We start from the raw sequence: 20,680 nt of genomic DNA on the forward strand, positions 1-20,680 counted from the left end.
GCATATGTGGGAACTCCTTCAAGACTGTTGGAAAAGCATTCCAGGTGAAGCTGGTTGAGAGAATGCCAAGAATGTGCAAAACTGTCATCAAGGCCAAGGGGGGCTACTTTGAAGAAACTTTTTTAGTTACTACATGATTCCATGTGTTATTTCACAGTTTTAAGTCTTCACCAATATTCTACAATGTAGAAAACAGTAAAAATAAAGAAGAACCCTGGAATTAGGTGTGTCCAAASCTTTGACTGGTACTGTATGTGTGAAATTTGTTTTGATTTAGAATGGACCATTATCATGCACCTGTCTCTAACCAGGAAAAGAAAAGACATGGTCTCTCTCTCGCTCACACACATATGTAATTGTTATCCCAGCACGCATCACCAATCTCAGCGACTCGCCCTAAATGTAAATTATAGGAGTGTCATATATACAGGCCCTCTGGTAATCATGTAATGAAACCAGGCAAGCAAGTATGCATCACCATGAGTACACCTTGATAAATAACCACTCATASAGCCAAGCCAGTGATGCAAACATGAGGTAAATATAGCACAATTACAGAGGCAGAGGAGAGGATGGTGGTGGTAGTGGTGGGGTGACTCATTCCAAAGCCATCAAAGAGAAAGTACTGTCTCCAGCTTTAATAATCTGCTAGCTGTCAGTTCTTGTACAGTTGACATCACATCTGCATCCCAAACACTATTTCCTACATACTGCACTACTTTTGACCAGAGCCCTATGCACTACTGTATAYAGGGAATTGAGTGCCCACATCGTCAGAGTGGGTGTTGAAACAGCAGCACACAGATGTGGTCTCCAGATAAATCATTGATTGCAGAGGATACTGATGCATTCATACCACCATGCCTTGTAAAAAAAAAAGACCATTAGTACCAACATCCACCTCTAGATAGTGTTTGTGCTACAGTAGCTAGCTGCCTGGCCTGCAACAGCTATGAAGACCACTGAAAAGATGTATAATTACCACTTCATTGTTAACATAGCTATCAGTAGGCACATGTACAGTACATTTCGAACAGGAATAGAAATATAAAAAATATGACGTTACTTCAGTGTGTTAGTCCTGCAAGTTAAACTCGCCCACCGTCTGAGCCTCCTTTAACAACATTGACCCTAGTAATTACAAGCCTGTACTTGAGACAACACTGACCGTGCTATAATTAAGATGGTGTTCATTACCATATTATAGCACAGTACATCATACTGTAGAATGTAATTGGGGAGAGAGAAAATGAAAGAGAGAGAAAGAGAGAATGAGGAAGTGAGAGAATGAAAATGAGAGAGAGAATGAGGGGGGAGAGAAAAATAATCTGATGCACACCGACAGACCCCAATGTCACATAGTTTGACTTCTACAGTGCAGTCAGAATACAAGCAGCATGATAATGAAATAAGCAGGGAGAGCATAATCTCCTGAGCAGCCAGCCCAGCGGCCTCATAGACTTCTAGCTACCGCATAAATAATCCATGATATGAGATCTGGCGGAGCTTTAATGGAAATTGACTGGGAGAAGTTCAGAGGCTTTTCTCTCTCCTCAGCTAGTTCTGATGCACTGGAGGTACTGGAGGGAGAGTAATGAGCAGCACTGAGGGGCTGACTGACTGGCTACACTGTTAGACAGACTGAATGTAGGTCTGATGAATGCTAACTGATGCTTAGGTTGGAGATAATGTGGAAGGGTAATGTTTTAGGATACACTCTTTTCATGGCACTTCGATACAAAGTGATTTTCGTAGCAGTTTAGGAGAGCATTTTCGCTAAACCGTTTCCTAACCTTAACCTCAGTCTCCTAACCTACTACGTTAATTCTCCTAACATGCTGCGTAAGTTCGCCTAACCTGCTATGAAAAAGTAACTTCGGTACCGAAGTGCCGTGAAAAAGTGTTTCCATATTATTTTTAGGTGATTAGATGAAAATGGTAGGCTATATATTTAGGGTATCCATTTTGTAGAGTACAGTTATTATTTCCTACTTGGTAGACAACTGAGTGGCGCAGCGGTCAAGGCACTGCATCTCAGTGCTAGAGGCGTCACTACAGACCCTGGTTCGATTCCAGGCAGTATCACAACCGGCCGTGATTGGGAGTGCCATAGGGTGGCGTACAATTGGCCCAGCGTCGTCTGTGTTAGGCTGGGGTAGGCTGTCATTGTAAATAAGAATTTGTTCTTAACTGACTTGCCTAGTTAAATAAAGGTTAAATAAAACATGTAAAAAAAACAGTACAAAGCTACAATTGTCTTATTCTGAGCTTCAAAATCCGTGGCTTTACGCCAACAAAGGTTAATGAGGTCAGGGAAGGACAAAGAAACAAGGTAGGAGATTCAGTGCCATCCATCATAGTGAAACATGAGCCAAGCTTTAACCGAGGAGCAACCATAAATGAACCATTGGAAGTAGATTGATCAAGATGTCTTGTATTTGGACTGATTTACTGTACATGTAAATAAATCAGGAGACCAATACAACTCTAAAAACCATCATGCACTCTATGGCCTTGTAAAGTTTATATAGCCTATATTCATTAACCCTACCAGTAATGACCTACACATACTATGTAGGTAAGGAATACATAATTCACACACAACTCCTGCCTACACAATAATACATCATAATAAATGCCTACCTACTGTAAGTATGCAGCAGTGCCAGCGGGATATGTTCCATAAAGTTACCCCCCAACAGTCCCAGGTCCCTAGAGACACACAGACAGAAAGACAGAAAGGAGCCAATTATCAGCTGGCCTCAGGCTACTGTCCCCAGAGTCCCCCGTGAAGCCACAGGATCCAGGGTGAGAATGGGATTTCCRAGGTCACTGTTCTACAGCTGAGCCCACAGATTGTTTTAACCCTCTAACTGGCACACCAATAAATAAATATCASAAATAAATAAAAAATCAGAAATTATGTGTATTTAGCTTTAAAGGGGAAGTTTACCTAAATTTCCTAAGTGATTCCATACATTGAAACTACTGTAGTTAGGTGGAGTTTGCCTTCTCCCTGTAGTCTATAACTGGAAAGATGCAAAAAACGCACTACTAGCTCTGCTCTGTTGTGAGTCATAGAGAGATTGGGAAATCAGCGAATTGTGGACAAATTCTTTGTTTCATTGAAAGCATATGGCCGAGTTAGCTATTTTTATCAAAGGTACTATCGGTTTTGAGTTAGGAAATATGAACTTTTCCACCTAAAACGATTGCAAAAATCCTTATTTTTATGTAGCCGACTGCATCAACAACAGAGATCTGTAACAACTGCATGTGCGCTCTGGTGGGGCATACTCTGTGACATATGTGCCCTTATTTGGAGCTTGATGTCACAGATGYGAGTTTTATGGGGGAAGAAGGAGCTGGCACAAAGTTTGAAAGACTTATCACAGGTAGCCTAAAGTTTGTTCTGAAAAGTGGAAATCCGAAGAGATGGCAGCAAGAGCAAGCTGGTGTTCTGTCCCTGGCTGCAAGACATCTAGAGAAGAAGGAACAAAATGTCACTGTTTTCTGTTGAAAGATGCAGAAGATGGCAAGTAGCTATAAAAATCAGTAAATACAATGTAAACACTGCTACAGCCAATCTTGCAAATCTACTGTACATGTGTGTAGTAGCCTAAGCAATTCATCAACGATGACTATCAAAGAGATATACAATCAGAAATGGGGAAAAAACACTGAAGAAAACTCAGACACAGCTGTTCCTTCTGTATTCCCATGGACTGGATATGCTGCCGTGCCAAAATACAGAGAGGCAAGTGTCAAAGCAAACATTTAGAGGTACAGTATGTAGTCTAATCAGCAGTTCGAGTGGATCTAATTCTGTTGTTTTTTGCACCATATTATGTAAACATTACCTAGGCGCTCTACCGGTTAGCATATGTGCCCTGTGTTTATGACAAGGGGGTTAAGGAGATCATAGACAGTAATTGTGTCACGTTACATTACAGAATAGACTGAATAAAAATGAAAGGTGTTGTTGTATTTTAATTACTTAGGATCGGTCTACTCTCTTTTTTTCATAATCATAATCTCTAATGTCTGTGTGTATTCGTAACCCCCACCTCATGACTATCCTAAAAATATAATACATTTTAGCCCCATTGCCATAAAAAAATATATTACAGAATGTAAACTTGGTATCACTTTATACTTGTGTTAGGATGGATGTTTTTCTTTGTCAATACGCATAACAATAATAATATGGCATATAACCCAATCTATATCAACTGTTAATACCTTTCACATTTAGAAATGTATGTATCATGAACTCACATTGTGTCACAAATAACAGTGAGGTCAATTTCCCCATCTCACTCGCAGGTTAAGTCCTCAATAGATTGGTCTTCAAAGGACCAAGCAACAGCAAGCTCCTCTGGCACCCGTGTGAAATGATGTTGTCTACTAGATATTTTCACACCTTTTCCCAATGTCTGATGTGTTGGCTAGCTATGGCTTATTTGCATGACAACATTTCAGGCAACTGTATAGCCTTGTGTGGAATACCTGAACCCAGGAACCAGTCTTTTAGCACAATGGCCATAGCAAAAGTTTTACAGGTTAGTAAACATGGTATCACTTGACTTGTGTGTTAGGGTGGAAGTTTTTCTTTGTCAATACAAATTTAAATTTAAATTGAATTTAACTAGGCAAGTCAGTTAAGAACAAATTCTTATTTACAATGACGGCCTACCCCGGCCAAACCCGGACACATAACAATAATAGTTTGGCTTATAACAATGACAATTTGGGCAGGACACAAGCTACAACTGCCACTGGTACTTGAAGAACTTCAATTAATGGATAAAACCGATTGACTTTATATACATATTTTTATTATAAAATGTATCAAGCATGTAAACTGCGTCTACAAAACATTTTAAGAACACTTGCTCTTTCCAAAACATAGACTAACAAGGTGAATCCAGGTGAAAGCTATGATCTGATATTGATGTCACTTGTTAAATCCACTTCAATCAGTGTAGATGAAGGGGAGGTGACAGGTTAAACAATGATTTTTAAGCATTGAGACAATTGAGACATGGATTGTGTATGTGTGCCATTTAGAGGGTGAATGGTCAAGACAAAAGATTTAAGTGCCATTGAACGAGGTATGGTAGTAGGTGCCAGGCACACCGGTTTGAGTGTCAAGAACTGAAATGCTTCTGGGTTTTTCATATTCAACAGTTACCCGTGTGTATCAAGAATGGGCCACCACCCAAAGGACATCCAGTCAACTTGACACAACTGTGGGAAGCATTGGAGTCAACATGGGCCAGCATCCCTGTGCAACATTTGACACCTTGTAGAGTCCATGGCCCAACAAATTGAGGCTGTTCTGAGGGCATAAGGGGTTGCAACTGAATAGTATGAAGGTGTTCCTAATGTTTTGTACATTCAGTGTACATCGCATTCTGAATACATTATGTTTAACATAATATAAAGTACCATCTTTCCTGTTACAACATAAGCTACTTGTATTTTGTGAAACACCAACATTTAGGCTGTGTTCCTGAAACAGTGCAAGCAGTGGGTTGCCAAAACAATCTATTAACCATAACAATTCCAATTAATGGAGAAACTGGTTGACCAGGTGCTGGAGTGGTGACAGGATCCAACGGTGGTTTACAGGGATCCTTCATCCCACCTGCCCAAGCCTAATCTTCCAGCCAACATTGCCACAATGGAGAGACCTGATAATGAGGACCTGGTCAGAAGAAATTGTTCCAGGATTAATGTTGCCAAAAACAGACTTTTGGGATGCAAATACAATAGTTGCTTACATTGTGCTGAATGCTAGGTTGTTTTGTTTTCTATATGCAACCAAATGTCTTCCCTAAACAATGTGTTCATTTTGTGCTCCATTTTTTGTGACTACAAATATATTATAAAAACAACAAAATACTTGCTTTATTGATCTATTTGCATGGATATTCTTTATTTTTACAGTCACAGTACCAAACCTGACACACAGCACACACATTAGAGGCTGGGAGCAGCACATACTGTACCTGTAACTTTGACTATTCACAAGTCCAGTGAGTCTTCCACTTCCTGAGAACCAGTGTGAAAACCACATATGGCGATATTTCGCTCGGATGGCATTTACCACGCAGGATGGGAGAGGAATCATGACTGCTGGATGCAGTGTCTCACCACGGACGACCCACTCCAAAACGATGCGGTATGAGACCAGTCTGAACTGTCTGGAATGACAATTATAGATCGAAGGGTAAAGTGGATTTGATAATCTGGAGCAGCAGTCATGTTTCTTGACAATATGAAAACAGGTTCTTATTTTCTGTTCTTCGATTTTGTGTTACATGTCTGCTCCTGCAACGCCCTCTAACTGCTCATCCTGTGTCTCCTTGATCTGCCACCTCCCCCAGTGCTCTTTCCCTCTGTGTGTGTGTGTGTGTGTGTGTGGTGTGTGTGTGTGTGGTGTGTGGTGTGTGTGTGTGTGGTGTGTGTGTGTGTGTGTGTGTGTGTGTGTGTGTGTGTGTGTGTGTGGAGACAGGTGTGCTGGAGTCAGAGCAGATCCCCACAGCTGCACCTGTTCCATAATCAAGACCTCTACTAATACTCAGCCTGCCACTTCCACGCTGCCAGATTGTAATTTCTGCTCATTCTGCCCGCTCTGACTCTGGTCCCTGTCTCCAGTCCCACGTCTCGTCATCCTGCTACTCTGTCCTGGATTCCCCACTCTACTACTCCCTTGGATTCCCTTTCAGAACTGCTTACCCTTTCTCAACCCCTCTCGCCTCAGCCTCCGCACTTGGTTTCCAGCAACTCGCCCGAGCTTCCCCTGACCTGCACTCCATCTCCCCCGTGTTTCAATAAATACCTTGGTATACTTTATCCCAGTCTCCTCGTCTGAGTCTGCTCTTGGGTTCCCCTGTTCCACTCCGCATAACATTTTGCTGTTATTTCAAGTTCAAACTGTAGGGCTATATTTCATACAGTGCCTTCAGAATGTATTCATACCCCTTGACTTATTCCACAATTTGTGTTACAGCCTGCATTCAAAATGTATTTAAATAGATTTTTTCGCACCATGTACACACAATACCCCATAATGACAATGTGAAAACACGTTTTAGAAATGTTTACAGGGCCTCCCGAGTGGCGCTGCGGTCAAGGCACTGCATCGCAGTGTTGCAGCGTCACTACAGCCTCGATCCCAGGCTGTGTCACAACCGGCCATGACCGGGAGTCCCATAGGGCGGCGCACAATTGGCCCAGCCTCATCCGGGTTAGGGGAGGGTTTGGGAGGGCTTTACTTGGCTCATCGCACTCTAGCGACTCTTTATGGCGGGCCGGGTGCCTACAACTGACGACCGCAGTCAGCTTGAACGGTGTTTCCTCCGATACCCTTCACCTCTCCCGAGTCCGTTGGGGAGTTGCAGCGTTGAGACAAGATCGTAATTGGATAAAGAAATTGGGGAGAAAAAGGGGTAAAATTACAACAACAAATTAGGAAATGTTTGCAAATGTATTAAATGAAATACAGATATCAAATTTACATAAGTATTCACACCCAAGTCAATACTTTGTAGAAGCATCTTTGGCAGCGATTATAGCTGTGAGTCTTCCTGGGTAAGTATCTAAGAGCTTTCCACAGCTGGATTGTGCAACATTTGTCCATTATTCTTTTGAAAATTCTTCAAGCTCTGTCAAATTGGTTGTTGATCACTGCTAGACAACTATTTTCAGGTTTTGCCATAGATTTAAGTAGATTTAAGTCAAAACTTTAACTCGTCCACTCAGGAATATTCAGTCTTCTTGGTAAGCAACTCCAGTGTAAATTTGCCCTTGTGTTTTAGGTTATTGCCCTGCTGAAAGGTGAATTAATCTCCCAGTGTCTGYATTAGAAAACCTCCCTGGTCTTTGTGGTGAAATTTGTGTTTGAAATTCACTGCTCTACTGAGGGACCTTAGAGATAATTGTATGTGTGGGGTACAGAGATGTGGTGGTCATTCAAAAATCATGTTAAACACTATTATTGCACACAGAGTGAGTCCATGCAACATATTATGTGACTTGTTAAGCACATTTTTACTCCTRAACTTATTTAGACTTGTCATAACAAAGGCGTTGAATACTTATTGACATTTTAGCTTTAGATTACTTTTCAATAGATATTTCTTCGTTCAGGACACCAGAGTTGATGTGGTCAGCAAAATCCCTGTGGTCGTGAAAGCAAACTGGATCATGTAATCAAATTCTCTGTGTAACGGCTTTCTTCTGTGGACGAAGGAGAGGACCAAWGCGCAGYGTGGTAATTGTCCATAATGTTTATTTAAAGACAATAAACGTGAACACTACAAAATACAAAACAACAAATGTGAAAAACCGAAACAGTTCTGTCTGGTGCAGACACACGAAGACTGAAGACAACCACCCACAAAACCCAACACAAAACAGGCTACCTAAATATGGTTCCCAATCAGAGACAATGACTAACACCTGCCTCTGATTGAGAACCATATCAGGCCAAACACAGAAACGGGAAAACTAGACACACAACATAGAATGCCCACTCAGCTCACGTCCTGACCAACACTAAAACAAAGAAAACACAAAAGAACTATGGTCAGAACGTGACACTCTGCAGCATAAGCATTCTTCATGAGTCGGCATTGGATCACACTTACCACAACTGCTCCACCAATCTGTGTTCATCCTGGGGATGTGGTCCTGCTGCGGCCTTGGTGGCTAGAGCCGCCATATGAAGCTCAATTTGCCTAAATTTTTCATCAGAATACTCTGGCTCAAATAAATACGGTTAGAGAACAGCATCAGCGCACCTCAAGTACTTAACCTATCACTCGCAAGGTTTTTTGTCATCAGACATGATTGGTTGTTGTTTCATTTGTATAAGTAATATGTAAMGCTAAGCTACTGTCTTCACTTCTACCCCGAAAGAAACTTGAATAAGGGTTTTACATGCAGTTTTTACGTAAAGGTATTCCCCCAGGAGAGCGCACATTTGCAGTTGTTACCTATTTACATTTAACATTTAAGTCATTTAGCAGACGCTCTTATCCAGAGCGACTTACAAATTGGTGCATTCACCTTATGATATCCAGTGGAACAACCACTTTACAATAGTGCATCTAACTCTTTTAAGGGGGAGGGGGCGCTTAGGAGGATACTTTATCCTATCCTAGGTATTCCTTAAAGAGGTGGGGTTCAGGTGTCTCCGGAAGGTGGTGATTGACTCCGCTGACCTGCGTCGTGAGGGAGTTTGTTCCACATTGGGTGCCAGAGCAGCGAACAGTTTTGACTGGGCTGAGCGGGAACTGTACTTCCTCAGTGGTAGGGAGGCGAGCAGCCAAGGTGGATGAACGCAGTGCCCTTGTTTGGGTGTAGGCCTGATCAGAGCCTAGAGTACGGAGGTGCCGTTCCCCTCACAGCTCCGTAGGCACAGCACCATGGTCTTGTAGCGGATGCGAGCTTCAACTGGAAGCCAGTGGAGAGAGCGGAGGAGCGGTGACGTGAGAGAACTTGGGAAGGTTGAACACCAGACGGGCTGCGGCGTTCTGGATGAGTTTAGGGTTTAATGGCACAGGCAGGGAGCCCAGCCAACAGCGAGTTGCAGTAATCCAGACGGGAGATGACAAGTGCCTGGATTAGGACCTGCGCCGCTTCCTGTGTGAGGCAGGGTCGTACTCTGCGAATGTTGTAGAGCATGAACCTACAGGAACGGTCACCGCCTTGATGTGAGTTGAGAACGACAGGGTGTTGTCCAGGATCACGCCAAGGTTCTTAGCGCTCTGGGAGGAGGACACAATAGAGTTGTCAACCGTGATGGCGAGATCATGAACGGGCAGTCCTTCCCCGGGAGGAAGAGCAGCTCCGTCTTGCCGAGGTTCAGCTTGAGGTGTGATCCGTCATCCACACTGATATGTCTGCCAGACATGCAAGAGATGCGATTCGCCACCTGGTTATCAGAGGGGGAAAGAGGAAGATTAATTGTGTAGTCTGCATAGCAATGATAGGAGAGGCCATGTGAGGATATGACAGAGCCAATGACTTGGTGTATAGCGAGAATAGGAGAGGGCCTAGAACAGAGCCCTGGGGACACCAGTGGTGAGAGCACGTGGTGCGGAGACAGATTCTCGCCACGCCACCTGGTAGGAGCGACCTGTCAGGTAGGACGCAATCCAAGCGTGGGCCGCGCCGGAGATGCCCAGCTCGGAGAGGGTGGAGAGGAGGATCTGATGGTTCACAGTATCAAAGGCAGCCGATAGTCGTAGAAGGATGAGAGCAGAGGAGAGAGAGTTAGCTTTAGCAGGCGGAGCGCCTCCGTGACACAGAGAAGAGCAGTCTCAGTTGAAGACTAGCTTGAAACCTGACTGATTTGGATCAAGAAGGTCATTCTGAGCGAGATAGCAGGAGAGCTGGCCAAGGACGGCACGTTCAAGAGTTTTGGAGAGAAAAGAAAGAAGGGATACTGGTCTGTAGTTGTTGACATCGGAGGGATCAAGTGTAGGTTTTTTCAGAAGGGGTGCAACTCTCGCTCTCTTGAAGACGAAGGGACGTAGCCAGCGGTCAAGGATGAGTTGATGAGCACGGTGAGGTAAGGGAGAAGGTCTCCGGAAATGGTCTGGAGAAGAGAGGAGGGATAGGGTCAAGCGGCAGGTTGTTGGCGGCCGCCGTCACAAGACGCGAGATTTCATCTGGAGAGAGAGGGAGAAAGAGGTCAAAGCACAGGGTAGGCAGTGTGAGCAGAACCAGCCGGTGTCGTTTGACTTAGCAAACGAGGATCGGATGTCGTCGACCTTCTTTTCAAAATGGTTGACGAAAGTCATCCGCAGAGAGGAGGAGGGGAGGAGGGGAGAGGATTCAGGAGGAGGAGAAGGTGGCAAAGAGCTTTCTAGGGTTAGAGGCAGATGCTTGGAATTTAGAGTGGTAGAAAGTGGCTTTAGCAGCAGAGACAGAAGAGGAGAATGTAGAGAGGAGGGAGGAAAGATGCCAGGTCCGCAGGGAGGCGGTTTTCCTCCATTTCCGCTCGGCTGCCCGGAGCCCTGTTCTGTGAGCTCGCAGTGAGTCGTCGAGCCACGAGCAGGAGGGGAGGACCGAGCCGGCCTGGAGGATAGGGACATAGAGAGTCAAAGGATGCAGAAAGGGAGGAGAGGAGGGTTGAGGAGGCAGAATCAGAGGATAGGTTGGAGAAGGTTTGAGCAGAGAAGAGATGATAGGATGGAAGAGGAGAGAGTAGCGGGGGAGAGAGAGCGAAGGTTGGGACGGCGCCGATACCATCCGAGTAGGCAGGTGTGGGAAGTGTTAGATGAAGCGAGAGGGAAAAGGATACAAGGTAGTGGTCCTATCTCTGCTGTTCTCTGTAATACCTATCTCTGTAATACCTATCTCTGCTGTTGTTGCGGTTGGCTACATAAAATAATACAAAATAATCGCAATCTTTTTAGGTGGGAAGGTACACATTTCCTGACTCAAACCGATAGTACTTTTGATAAAAATATAAATTCTGTTACGCCGTTAAAAGAGGAGGACCAAGGTGCAGCGTGGTAAGCGTACATTTCTTATTAAATAAAAACGATCCGCCAACAAAACAATAAAACACTACAAAAACAAACGGTGAAGCTAAAGGCTATGTGCCATAAACAAAGTCAACTTCCCACAAAGACAGGTGTAAAAAAGGGCTACCTAAGTATGGTCTCAATCAGAGACAACGATAGACAGCTGCCTCTGATTGAGAACCACACCCGGCCAAACATAAAGAAATAGAAAACATAGAAATAAAGAAACAAGAATGCCCACCCTAGTCACACCCTGGCCAACCAAAATAGAGAATAAAAGCCTCTCTATGGCCAGGGCGTGACAAATTTGCCGTACGCTTTCAATAAAACAACGAATTTGTCAACAATTCGCAGATTTCTTAATCACTCTTTGACTGACAACAGAGCAGAGCACAAAGAAACCTCGCGAGACACATGGCCCGTTTTTGCAGCTTTCAAGTTCTTGATTGCAGGGAGAGAGAGGGGCAAACTCCACCTAACTTGTTTCAATGTATGGAATCACTTGGGAAATCTTTGCTTTTAGGTAAACTTCCCCTTTAATATTGGCCATCAATTCATATTTTTTTATTTGCATGACTTAAAATTGATAGATAATGCATCAAACATCTGAACCAGCCGCTTGAGTTGCCAATTAGGGGTGTACTGGAATTTCTGACTTTTTAATAATAAAAAAAATGATACATTCATTAACATTATGTATGCTCAGTTACTTATAATGGAAGACCGGTGTAGTTAAATGAGGACTGATATCAAATATGAAAAAATATTATAGATGTTACGTCAACAATAGAAAATATTCTAAAATCATATGAAATCTATTGCATAAGACATGCCACCAGAGGTCTCTTCACAATGCCCAAGTCCAGAAAAGACTATGGGAGGCACACAGTACTACATAGAGGCATGACTACATAGAACTCTATTCCACATCAGGTAACTGATGCAAGAAGTAGAATCAGATAAAAAATAACAGATGATGAAAATACACCTTAAGGAACAGTGGGGACTATGAAGAGATACAGACACACACATACAGTAGACATGCTAACACACTCTACACAGACGTACACATATTTTGTATTGTAGATATGTGATAGTAGAGTAGTGGCCTTTTTGTGAAAAGTGTTATGAAATGTCATGTAATATTTGTAATTGTATACAACTGCCTTAATGTTGCTGGACCCCAGGAAGAGTAGGCAGCAGCTAATGGGGATCCTTAATAAATACAAATGTTTATATGCTCATAATTCCTGTAAAATGACATGTACTGAATAATATTGTGAAACATATTGAAGATTACAGGCAGACAGTAAATATTGATGTTTTCATATTTATATGTTTTTATTTGCACAGTTCAAAACATCCCATAACAAATATTTATCCATTGTCCATAACAGCTAGCTTTGACTAAATTGCATTCCTTTAAAACCTCTGATGTAAAGTCCCGTTTAAATATGTATTTTCCATTATAAGTAAGGTGAAATCTTATAGTTAGTAATTTTCTAAATTGATTATACTATATTTAGAAAGTATAAGTCATTTCAAGTCATACATTTTTGTTGAATAGGAAATACAAATATGAAATATTTGATATGATGTATCATATTTGTTCTGTGTACTTGAGCTTGTGTCCTCAATAGTGACTAAACCTCAGCAATTTATAACTATTTTTACCAGAAAGGTGAGATTGAACCTTTCTGTCAGTATGCAGCATTACTAGTTATTGTTTATGGCCCTCATGATAAATCATACATTTTTGGGATTACGTAGATTACATTTTCCATTACACATACTTACATCTAACCACCTGGTAGAGCATATTTTTCAAGAGTTCCTAAAACAACATTTTAATAATTTCATCCTTCCAAAATGATATTTGAAAATGATACTGTCTTGTAATTTCCCGTTTTATACACAATTAGTACTGAAAATGTGTGATAAAAAAATATTTATTTGACCTTTTCTAAAACTATCTGGGATTTATTTTCGAGAACAGATTCTGAAGATCTGAACTGGTTAAGAAAATCATATTGCCTCTTTGAGACCATTTAAATCATTGCAATTTCTCAGAGGATGAATTATAGATACTCAAACTCTTTCATTCGGATTTCAATAAAAAAAAATCCTTGCCAAGAGTGAGAATCAAAAATGCAACTGTCAACAATACTTGTGAATCTGTTTTTAGTCTGTGCCACCCGCTAACTACCAACCGACACAGTGGGCCAAGTGGAACACAATACTGGCATCCCATTACCTATGATGGAGGGTCAACCTGGGAACTCACAATCAATGCTCAGCTCTGAAGCTGCCTGAAGGGGAAACAGTTATAATGCTTCTCAAATGCCACCCTTTTCTCAATATGGTGCACTGCATTTGACCAGAGGCAAAAACACCACATCACTTTCATTCCTTCCTATGCATATTTGAGAACAATCAATACTCAGTATCCATAGTAGTGTATCGAATACCTTTAGTCATTTAATCAAGGAGACGTGTCCTATATAGACAGCAGTTTTTCCCGGATTCTTTCTGCTGAGATATAAAGGAGGTGAATGAGATGAATGGCCTATAGGACAGTTTTGTTCAATGATGTATAGCCCCTGTCAGCTCTATGGACCAGGTCAATTAACTTAGTACAGCTGAGACTAAGGAGAATATCAATCAATACATCATACATGGCAGAGGAGATGACCTATGCATAACATGCTGCCACAGTTAAAAACTATTTAACAGTCCAAAACGATTTAACCGACATGGGACACAATGAAAAGGCTAATGTGAACAACACATTCTGACARATAAAGCTGCCGGGAAACTACAGAAAGAGTCTAGGCCTAATTAATTAAATAAAGGGAAAATATCTGCTATTGAGAGTTCTGTTTTGTCTCAGAGTGACAGCTCCTTATAAAAATCAATTCTAAAATCATAAAACCAACGCCCTTAGTATTAGACAAAGCCCGACAGTGGGCCCTTCTCAAACTAAACTTGCGTTCTGTAGAAATGTGAAAACAATTTAACAAAACAATTTGCACTAAACAATCTGTTTCGATGGTCAAACATGTTCACTTTCAAATTCCCGCCCCATGCCCGTATTAACAATTTCAAAAGGAGCATGTAGCCTAATAACCCTGAWTCAATACGCAATAAAGCTTGAAATACGTATGAAACATGCATGTTTTTTTGCTTACCTCTTTCTTTGACAGGAGTTTGGGTGCTCCGTCTGTCTCGTGCGGCTGCGGCAGCTGAGGTGCACTGGTACTCTGCTCAGGATGATGATGATGAGGTGCTTGTTGCCTAGCGACGSGCAACCATCAGCCAATGAAATCATTTTCAAGAAGAATGTGCAAAATAGTCGATGCCTTCAGCTTATCATACATAACCTACTARGAGCTTCAATAACAGTTGAGAGCCAGCTCTTGGTAGTGGAACAGTTGGTTTTTCTCAGTCAGCCATAATGACATTTTAAAATGCAAAATCTGGGAAAAACTGAAGTGCCTTCATGAGAGTAAAGTAGCTTATACCTACAGTGCATCGGCTACAGAACAGCTTCAATGCACCCTGGCATAGATTCTACAATATCTGGAACTCTATTGGAGAGATGCGACTCCATTCTTCCACAAGGAAATTCCATTATTTGGTGTTTTGATCATGGTGGTGGAAAATTCTGTCTCGGGCGTCGCTCCAGAATCTCCCATAAGTGTTCAATTGGTTTGAGATCTGGTCACTGAGACACACACACACTTTAAACCCCCTATGGCCCTTTGAGACCCCTCTTTTAAAGTCACTGGGATCTCTTCTAGCCATTGTAGCCAAAATAATGGGCAACTGGGCATTTTTATAAATGACCATAAGCATGATGGGATGTTAATTGCTTAATTAACTCGGGAACCACACCTGTGTTAAATATACTCTGTATCTCTCATTTACTCAAGTGTTTCCTTTATTTTAGTAGTTAACTGTATGTGATAGCTGGCGAAGTGGTAGACTTGTGGAGCAGGAGCAGCTCAAATCAATTTGAATGGATGCCTACCTCAAAAGTTCATACACATTTCTTGATTATCTAACTTCTTGTTCTTCCAATGCACAATTACATTTTATGGGACATTAAAGCTTGAATTGGACCAGTCAACAATCAATAGGCTACACATGCAACATCATGACAAATGAAAAAAGTTACAACAGTGACAAAATTGTTTAAATTTAGTCATTTTCTATAGAATGTATACAAGCACAAAAACAGTTTTTAAAAAGCAGCTATAGTATTTTGAACATACATTGTTAACATACAGTACGTGCTATGTCTTCATCACGAAATAGACATGTGTCCATGATGGGCACATGCTGCATCGGTCTTTGCTTGCTGGTCATCAAATGCAACCAGATATTTTGTTTGCCAGTCTCACAGGGATGGGTGTATGACCCATTAGTTAATAACTAACATGTACAATGAAGGGTGTTTAAGTTAAAGGTTTCTGAAGTGCATGTCTATTATTGGTTCACTTAGATCTGCCAGAGAGTAACTCCTATATAGGCCATGATACTACTCACAGTATTCAATTACAGAAATAGCAATAACCTAAGCTTATTCTCTGAATAATACTGATCTACAGTGCCCTCTAGTGGGCTGTTTTGTGAATGTCCATGTTGAGAACCCAGCAAGGAGAACCCAGCAATGACAACCCATTGTTGGCTCAGCGGATATGGGCCATCTCCTCTAGGAAATGGGGTCTTCATGCAGCCACTGCAAATCTGGTCCATCCACAGGGGCACCTCATGCTGTAGAGGGATGTATAGGGGGTAGAAGGTATAGGAGAGGTCGTAATTTAGCACACAGCTGATGGAGGCCATGTTGAACAGGTTCTTTGTTCTTAGTCTGAAAAAAGGGGACATGGTCCTAAAAGAGGGAGAATATCATGTAAAGGACAGTATGTACCAAGGTTTAATTAGTGAGTGAAAGAATATAATAAAATATAATACTATTTTGTTCACCAGAGTTAGGGCCTCTTTACACTACACTACTTTGACGACACAAACTAGGTCCAGGAGAGATACTGTGTAAAGAGACAGATCTAGATTTAGATCCTTCCAGAGGTAGTGTGGGAGACATCTACACCACATACATAAAATGTCTGCAGCATTGAAGGTCCTCAAGAACACAGTGGCCTCCATAATTCTGAAATGGAAGAAGTTTGGAATCACCAAGACTCTTCCAAGAGGTGGCTGCCCAGACAAACCGAGCAATTGGGAGAGAAGGGCCTTGGTCAGGGAGGTGACCAAAAACCCGATGGTCACCCTGACAGAGCTCCAGAGTTCCTCTGTGGAGATGAAAGAACCTTCCAGAGGGACAACCATCTTTACAGCACTCCACCAATCAGGCATTTATAGTAGGGTGGCAAGACTGAAGCCACTCCTCAGTAAAAGGCACATGACAGCCCGCTTGGAGATTGCCAAAAGGCACCTAAAGGACTCTGACCACGAGAAACAAGATTCTCTGGTCTGATGAAACCAAGATTGAACACTTTGACCTGAATGCCAAGCCTCAAGTCTGGAGGAAACCTGGCAACATCCCTACGGTGAAGCATGGTGCTGGCAGCATCATGCTGTGGGGATATTTGTCAGCGGCAGGGACTGGGAGACTAGTCAGGATCGAGGGAAAGATGAATGGAGCAAAGTACAGAGAGATCGTTGATGAAAACCTGCTCCAGAGCGCTCAGGACTTCAGACTGGGGCGAAGGTTCACCTTCCAACAGGACAACAACCCTAAGCACCCAGTCAAGACAACGCAGGAGTGGCTTTGGGACAAGTCTCTGAATGTCCTTGAGTGGCCCAGCCAGAGCCCAGACTTGAACCCGATCGAACATCTCTTGAGAGACCTGAAAATAGCTGTGCAGCAACACTCCCCATCCAACCTGACAGAGGTTGAGAGAATCTGCAGAGAAGAATGGGAGAAACTCCCCAAATACAGGTGTGCCAAGCTTGTAGCATCATACCCAAGAATACTCTAGGCTGTTATCGATGCCAAAGGGTCTGAATAGTTATGTCGATGTGATATTTCAGTTTTATTTTATTTATTTTTTGCAAACAACTCTAAGAATCTGTTTTTGCTTTGTCATTATGGGTTATTGTGTGTAGATTGATCAGGGGGGTAAAACGATTTAATCCATATTCTAATAGGGCTGTAAAACATTTGGAAAGTCAAGGGGTCTGAATACTTTCCGAAATGCACTGTACATGTACAGTAACAGTATGAAAACATTGTTAAAGTGACCAGTGTTCCATGTCTCTATATACATGGTGAGATAAAAGATTCACTCACAGCCAAGTCACTATAGAGACGGTCCCCAAAGTAGAGCACACTGGACCCTCTCCAGCCTCTCAGCCTCAGAAAGTCATACAGAACACAACCAAATGTCTCTGTATGATGTTCATGGGGGGGATTAGGTCACAAGCATTGTAGTTTAATAGTGAAGGTGTTCAKACTTGTTTGTAGATGTGTCCATTGTCCAGACTGTTTATTTTGTCCCGCTAGAGGTCCCCATTTCCATCTAAGCGTCTAAATGGTCTGTGAGAGGGCCAACATTGGACAGCAATTTGAATATGGTTCCAATAAACACATGACAACATGGCACATAAAAACACTTCATACTCACTTCACAGTCATTGAAGAAGTGTGATTTGTCTGCCTGAACAATGACCCCGTCAAAGAAGTCCCTCCAGTCTTTCCCCACCATGTACCTCATGCCTTTATCCCTACAATCAGAGTAATCATAGTGATTGGTCCAATCTTACGGAGAAAGCAACAGAGTGGTGTCTCGTTCCATTCATCAAAAGACACGGTGCTCACTGTGAATGACATATGCTCGTGCTTACTCTTCCCATTCAGCAATACTGTTCTGACTGAATGATACTTCGGTGTTTGTGCTTCCGCTATCAATCATGTTCGGTATTTATGAAAAATAAGTGGTTGACATTAGGAGAATTACTCATCCTCTTTAATGATCCATCCTAATTATGGTCAATTTACCATCAAATCAATATGTCATCCAAACCAACATATGACCCTGGGTCTTCATCCTCAGAAGGACACTCACACAAAGCTGAAGGGGCTGTTGGTGATGAGGAACAGTTTCTTCCCATGGCTGACCAGGCATTGCAGAAAAGCATAATGCTCGTCCACTCGCAGAATGTACTTCTCTATGGAGGGTGGAAGACGAGGGAAATGTACACAACAACATCAACAACGACAACAATTCAAACTTTTACATTTTGCAGGCGTAAAAAAGAAAAGGTGTTTGACTGGACATCACAAACAGAATCCAACATTGCTCACCCAGATCTTGCATGATCCATTTGTACATGTAACCTTTGATGTGAACCATTCCAATGGCTTCCTGAGGATAAAAACATCAATGTTTCCGTATGCCTTTAAGGAGCACAAACAGTAAGTGCACATAAATATACTTAAATTCAGCTACAGTATGTACCCATAGAAAATGATCAATTCAACATGCTTATACTCAGGTTTTGAATATCACGCTCTCTACTCCGACCCAGTCTAATTGATGAGGGAGGATATAGAGAGCTAGATCTCGTCTTTCTCTGGCAGACAAAGTGAATCTGAGTGGGACAAACTGTATCCTAAACCCTTTCACCCCAGTGTGGAATGAGAACAGCTATTGTTCCAGAGTCCACACGTCTGAATCCCTGGCAACCTCTCTCTAGGTGGACAGACAGCTGAACCTGCTGGTGAACATCCCCACTGTGCCCAAAGGGTCAAATGAACCGGGMAGAGGGTTTAGAAAACCAGCAAGAGGGAGTGAAAGAACATTACACAGGGTGAGAAAGGGCATGAGAAACAGGCATTGTGCTGAGACACTCACTGAGACATCTTTGATGAGGTGCTCAGGATCGTACTCAATGTCGTTGAAGATGAAGAAATCATTGGCCACAGCCAGGAGGGTCATCTCTGGGATGGAGAAGATGTTCATGAACTGCTTCACTGAGATCCTATGGACAATTACAAGTCAACTACTTACTGTATGCTTATAAACCCTCAGTTTTGTATGGTTATAAACACACTCGTCAACATATTACTATGGCTCTAAAATTGGGTGTGACTAGCAAGAAATGCAGTTACAAAATGGGTATTAAAGACTTATTTCTAAACATGATATTACCACCCGGTGCTTCTAGCTCTAATGAGGCACCATGTTTGGAACCACTCTTTCCAAGGAGGAAAAAATGAAACCAGTGCCCACAGTGAGCGAGGCCTGTACACAGAGCTAATCCCTAATTTATGAAGACAGAGAGCCCAGTACCAGACCCAGAGGATTGTGGGTAGTGTGGGCATACAGTATGTTTGAGATGGAAGATTAGGAGGCAGGGGAAGCATGTTGTGCTTCCTCCACAGGGAGGCATTCAATAGACATAGAAGAATGTGAACCTGAGTGAAAACATCAAAGCCCCAGGTCTTACAGACTGAACCTGATGAACAAAAACTCCCTGCTGGAACAAAGTGCTCCACTCACTCAATTTGCAAGTTACGGGAAAGTCCATGGTACAAATGTCGCCTAACCTTCCAAAATTCAAAAGACGCCAACACCTGCGAAATTGTGATTTGTCCAAAGTACCGGAACTAACGTTGCGCGTTACCTCACGCATCCCGATGTATCATGAATGATCTACGGTACCATTTATGTTTATGTAGTCTGTCTGTAGAATTCACTGATCTGGTGTAGGGGGACATGGTGGGTAGCCCCACAGAGCCTCAGGACCTCACCTGGAACTGGGTTCAGCCCCCTATAGGGTCACAGTTTTAGTACCAAACAAATATACAGTACCAATCAAAAGTTTGGACACACCCACTCATTACAGGGTTCTTTATTTTTACTATATTCTGCATTGTAGAATAATAGTGAAGACATCATGTAGTAACCAAAAAAAGTGTTATATTTATATATATATATATATATATTATATATATAGTTATATATATATTTGAGATTCTTCAAAGTAGCCACCCTTTGCCTTGATGACAGGTTTGCACAATCTTGGCATTATCTCAACCAGCTTCACCTGGAATGCTTTTCCAACAGTCTTGGAGTTCCCACATATGCTGAGACCTTGATGCCTGC

At 42.2% G+C, this 20,680-nt stretch overlaps 1 protein-coding gene and 1 pseudogene across 1 annotated transcript in view; both read right to left on the minus strand.

Moving 5' to 3' along the window:
• The window catches only part of LOC111966629 (rap1 GTPase-activating protein 1-like), a 112,672-nt gene extending 110,007 nt beyond the window's left edge, over positions 1-2,665 (minus strand). The window contains exon 1 of the mRNA XM_023991456.3: positions 2,648-2,665. The gene's annotated coding sequence lies outside the window, so the exon portion shown is untranslated. The remainder of the gene's footprint in view (positions 1-2,647) is intronic.
• A 9,240-nt stretch (positions 2,666-11,905) lies between these two features.
• The window catches only part of LOC111966952 (5'-nucleotidase domain-containing protein 2-like), a 32,631-nt pseudogene continuing 23,856 nt past the window's right edge, over positions 11,906-20,680 (minus strand).

The sequence above is a fragment of the Salvelinus sp. IW2-2015 genome, linkage group LG7 (genome assembly GCF_002910315.2).
Source record: "Salvelinus sp. IW2-2015 linkage group LG7, ASM291031v2, whole genome shotgun sequence".
Taxonomy (NCBI): domain Eukaryota; kingdom Metazoa; phylum Chordata; class Actinopteri; order Salmoniformes; family Salmonidae; genus Salvelinus; species Salvelinus sp. IW2-2015.